The following is a 5,850-nucleotide window of genomic DNA, read 5'->3' as shown; positions in this document are numbered from 1 at the left end:
TCGTAGTTCTTCCTAGAACTCTGGCTATGACCAAAACGAGTTGACGCTCGTGCAGTATACGGGAATAAAAATCCGGGTTGACTTTAAGGAACTATGACTCGATTTAAGGTATATTTTTTTAGCTCAAATTAATTAATAAATTGATTAAGCAAAGCCTTTTAGTCTTGGTTAGTTTATTAAGACTTACAAACACAAGTCAAACCAAACGGTTAGTTTAGTCACATAATAAGTATGCACAAGTAAGAGATGCACAAGTAGTCAAGTAGTCACAACATGATGCAATGAGTATGCAACCTAACCATGGCTCTAGTTCTCTAAAGTTCAAGATATGGGTTAGTCAAAGAGGGTCCATGGTTATGAGTTCGAATTCATCGCGCGGAAGCCTTACCTTTGGAAGGGTTCGCGCGTGTGGATGGGACCCCGCGAGTTAAACTCGCTTCTATGGTTTGGTAAATTCAACATTCTCGGATGTACCCTATGTTAGGGGTGAGCATGGGACGGGTACTCGTACCGTTAACACTATCAGTTCGGGTACCCGATAACCAATAACACTAAAAATGATATCCATTACCAGAACCAATAAGTTCGGGTACCCGAACTTCGGGTACCCGGATTTTCGGTTCTGTTATCGGGTACCCAATATGATATCCAATAATAAAAATTTAGACTTTATAATATAGTTATTATGATATCATTCAACACTAATTAGCAATAACACCACATGATCATGACCAAATTACTAATAATTACTAATCATTTAAATTATGAAGTGATTACGAAGTAAAATAATCGTTTAGATTTTGAATAAATAGATTTAAGTACGAAAAAAAAAGAAAAAATTGCTTATCGGAACGGATCGGGTAACCGTTAGTTTTAAAATGATACCCGATAACAAATTATCGGATCGGGTACCCGAACCGTTATGGTTATCAGAACGGGTACCCTAATTTTCGGTTCGGTTACGGTTCGGATTTTCGGGTTTTCGGTTTTTCGGATAATTTTGCTCAGCCCTACCCTATGTTGCTCAGAGCGTTCAATCGGGTAGATGGAGCATGAATTCCTAGAGGGTTATGTCCATATGTAGAACACATATGGGTTTCAGAAAAGAGAGAAAAACTCAATCAGGAAGTAGAATCGAGCCAACAGTGCTAGAACTAGTCAAAACAAGAAGGTAGATTTCTAGCTCGATATTGGAAGAACACAGCGTCAGACATCAGAGTCCGTCGCCGAAAAATAGCTCTGTCGCCAGACGACAAAATTGTCGCTAGGCGACAAGGCCATTTTTCAGGCAATGATCGCTGTTTCCTAGACGCTAGTTCCTACAAACCTCAGCAGCTTTCTGTGTTCTTAGAATTTTCCAGTTTTCGCAGTATTATTTCGATTCTAGTTGTGAAAGATATTTCTCAAATTTCCTACGTGTAAAAATCCTATGTTTTTTTAATCATTACGGATGGTCTTTCCAATGAGAACCTTTTTTATGCATATGACAATAATGTTAATCAAAATTACGCACATGAAATACTTAGAAGTTTTCGAGTCTTATCCACTCATTCTAAATAATTGCTAAAATAAATTTCAGGAATTAAAATAGAAATCCTCCCTAGTGAATTCACCAAAAACTCTAGGGAATATTTCAAGCATTACCCCAAATTTGAACCCCACTGTGATCATACACTTAAGCATGGTGGCGTCCAAAGGGAAGGAAGCTAGAGCAAAAGAGTCGCTAACAAGTTTTAGGAATTTGTAAACCGTTCACAGGGTGAAAGTTACACCCCTTAACGATCCAAGAGATCGTTAACTCCAATAGGTCTGGAACCAAGACTGGAGGTTCGGAGATGGAGGTACAAATCCAATCTAAAAGAGAAAGAACCTACCCTAATAATAGGCATCTACTTTATTCTTCTCGTATTCATGTGCGCTTTCTGACTAACATGCAATCATTAGGTTTACGCTAAACCTGTTTAATCTATGTTGGTTGAATATTAATGCACGAATAAAACTATTATTGGCGATCACTTGAATTATAATCATATTAACCTAAAAAAGATTATTAATTATCTTATTAAGCGTGATTACAAGTACAAATTCCCTTTAAACATGCATAAAAGGCGTGATCAAGCAACAACAATAATAATATATCAAGAAACATAATAATCATAATCATTATAATCACAACAATAATAACTTTAATCATCAAAATAATAATAATCATAATTAAAATAATCATGTTAAAAATAAAGCATAATATTAATAGTAAGATCCTAGGCATAAGCATGTCACTAAACAATAAAAATAAAAGCTTTAGCTCTAACATGATACTAACATGATATTAGGAAAGAAAATAGAAGCATTATCATAATCATACATGATATTAGAAGTTTTAGTTATTACCCAAAACATGATACTAAGAAAAACATCCTAACATGATACTAGGAATCAAAATAACAATCTAAACATGATTTCTATACCATAATATCAATTAAACAATTAAATCACTTACTTGGATACCTCGTATCTCTTTCTAATAACAAAATACACACGTTAGTAACTTCAAGGAAAGTAATAAAACAAACAATTAAATTAAATTAAATAATTGAAATAGAGATTTGGGACCAAACCTTCAGAAATATCAAACCTTTCATGTCTAGGGCGAAGAAAACTTTGAACTTGGCTAGGTGTGTCTAGTGCTAATGTATGAGGAATTGTGTTTGTAAAAGGCTAGGCTAGAAATAAGGAGAGAGAGAATAAGCTCTAGCTTAGAGAGAGAGAGAAGAGTTTGAGAGTTCTGGTTAAGAGTTGATTGTTGAAAACAGAGGTCCAGGGACCCTATCTGTAAGAAAATAGTCCGGAATCCATAGAAACGAATCAGAGTTCGAAAAGGAATAAAACATGCTTCCGTCGCCAATGACAGGCTTATGTCGCCAATGACAGGACTTGTCGCCAGGCGACAAGCGACAGTTTTGGCGGATTTTGTTTTTATCATATGTTTTGATCCAAAAATCCAAATAAGTCACATAATATGTCGTTGGAAATATCTCAAAGTCTAATTTCCATCCCAATTAAAATAAGATTAAAATCTTTTTTAGATAAAAATATATGGACGAAATAGTGGAAGAATGTCAGTTTTGGATAGAGTTTCGTATCTCATTCATATCTTTTTCGTTATAGCTCAGAATTAATATTTTAATATATCATTGGAAAGATAATTTCAAGATCTATCCAACCATATAAGATTTGGATAAAGATTACGAGGCACAAAAATAATATATGAATATATTCCATTTCGTACAAAACAAGGATTCTCAAAAGGAGTAGTTTTATTCCATTTCAAACTCTTTGAAACATAATTATCAATTCTAACTCCATTAGGATTTAAGAGAACCTTCTAGAGTATTCTAGAAGACTATAATCAATCCTAATATCTTTAGAAATGATAATTAATAATAGGCCCTCCTCTAGATCATTGGGCCGTATGTACGAACCAAATCGGGCCCAGTTTAGTATTTTGGCCATAACTTCCTCATGATTCATCGGAATTGGGCTTATAATACATCGTTGGAAAGCACTTTTCAATCCCTATCCATCTACACTATTATTGGACCCTTATCATGGACCAAACTAAACTGAAATGCACGTTTTTCATAAATAGGGTAAGAAAAGAAATATTTTCAAAAACAGAAAGAAGAGATATTTTAATAAAAACATCCTCATTACTAGACTTTTCACACTTTCACCTCGTTCGATAATCAAGTGACATGAAAGGTATTCATCACTGGGTTTGGTTTTGGGGAGACACATTTGGGTGTCTACAGTAACCTACTCACTTATGTATTTGAAAGTTTTGGTATCTCATTTGCTGAAAAAGAACCTCTGCCCCTCTTGGTAACCGAATACATCCAGCCCATTTTTCTTGAAAACCATAAGATGAAGGTTGTGGTGGATGTTTTGAAGTTGTGTAGGAGGAAAAAGAGAAAATGCCAAAGGAAGTAGGTGAACCATCTGAGGGGGAAGAAGATAGGGCTACAGGGATAGTTGAGGGAGTGGTGCAGGATTTACAGGAAAACAAAGAGGAAGAGGAAAGGCAGGTTGAGCATGTCATTGAGACATGGGGAAGGAAGAAGAGGAAAAGTTTAAGGTTGATGATGAAGAAGGAGAACCCAGTGCCTATTTGCATTGGTACCACTAGGGTGCAGGATGATTTGCACAAAATCCCCAGTTCTCCTACTTCGGGCAAGTATGCATCTGTAGGAACAGGTTTTGCAGCGTTCAGTTCCCCTTTGAAGGTTCCTAGCGAAGATGTGAAGGAGTTGAAGGATATGCTCCTTAAGGTGCTGAAGGAACAAGAGCAGTCAAAGTTGAAGATGGAGGAATTGAAGAAGAGTGTGCTCACTCTGGATGCTGATGTAAAGAAGCTAGTCACGAGTACTGAACAAGGGAGACAGTCCACTGTCAAGGACATTGTCTCTCAAATCAGCAAGAAGCTGGATGATCTTGCTGTTGATAATGACCAGAGCATTGCTTCTTAACCTGTTTTTCCTTGCAGCTTTTCTATGTTGATGAAAGTGTTTTTCATATGATTTTGATGATGACTCAACCTCACTTACTTACAAACTAATAAGAGCTTGATTGTTTAAGTGTGTGATCAGATGCAATGACTAGGAGAATTAAGTGTCGTGCAAAGATACCATGAGGAACATGAAAGCCAGAAACAAAGCTATCCAAAAAGAAGAGTTCCTTTGTAGGAATTGGTGCTTCAGAAATGAAGACTTGAGAAGAGAAGGTTCCCTTTGGGAACGGAAGCCTCAGAGAAGAAGCTTCACTAGAGAGGAGAAGTTCCTTCCAAGGAACAGAAGCCTCGGAGTAGAAGCTTAATCAAAGAAACATGAAGACTAAATATATTTTTATATTTTAGGATTTATGTAAGTATAAGATATTAAGTTACATTCGAAATTGCTGTGTGGAATTGGTCTTAGAAGATAAAATAGTGCAAGCATGTTTTTGGGAAAGTAATTAAAGATTTTAACTTTTATTTTTTTCTTAACTAAAAAGATTTTATTTTATTTCTAATTTCTAAAATATATTCTGCAAACAAAATCTTCCATGTTTTCCAATACTTACGGCCTACTCCCCATAATCTTCTTCATATCATGGTCAATCACATTGAGGAGTTCATGTCTCCTTGAAATTAGGAACATGATCTTCTTAGTGGCTTGGAGTAGTGGCGTAATGGAGTTGCTGCACAAAGAGATTTTTCCAATGCGTTTCTTTCACTATAAATAGTTCTTGATTTCAGTTGGAAAAACTCACCCTTGCTCACATAAGTTTTCAAGCTTTAATTTGAGTTAAGAGTCCAATTCCACATAAGTGATATAGAGTGTTCTTATGTTCTTATACTAGAGTTATTTTCTTTTGAGTTGTATTTTGGGGAATGGGGAAGTTTGAGTGAACTTCTGTGTGAGAAAGAGAAGAGATAGAGAAGAGAAAGAGAAAAGAAAGAGAAAAGAAAGAGAAGAGAGAAGTGAGAAGAGAGAAAGAGAAGAGAAGAGTAACAAGTTGGGTGATTTGTTCCTCGGGGCTTCAAGTTCGTTGAGGAACTTTAAGTTAGAGTCTTTAGTTTGTAACAGGATTTATTACCCTATTCTAGTGAAGATTCTTTACCTAAAATTCCAAGTGGTCGTGATTTTTCTCCTTGATTAGGGCTAAGGAGTTTTCCACGTAAAATTCTTTTTGCACTTTAGTCGTTCCTTCAGTTTATCTTTATGTTCCTTTAGCTTACTTAGTTTTAATTCCGCAAAAAGTTTGGCTAAACTCTCATACTACAATTTAACCCCCCTTCTTGTAGTATTCATT

Source organism: Chenopodium quinoa, unplaced genomic scaffold (genome assembly GCF_001683475.1).
Source record: "Chenopodium quinoa cultivar QQ74 unplaced genomic scaffold, ASM168347v1, whole genome shotgun sequence".
Taxonomy (NCBI): Eukaryota; Viridiplantae; Streptophyta; class Magnoliopsida; order Caryophyllales; family Amaranthaceae; genus Chenopodium; species Chenopodium quinoa.
The sequence above is the reverse complement of the archived record's forward strand: the minus strand, read 5'-3'. Positions refer to the sequence as shown.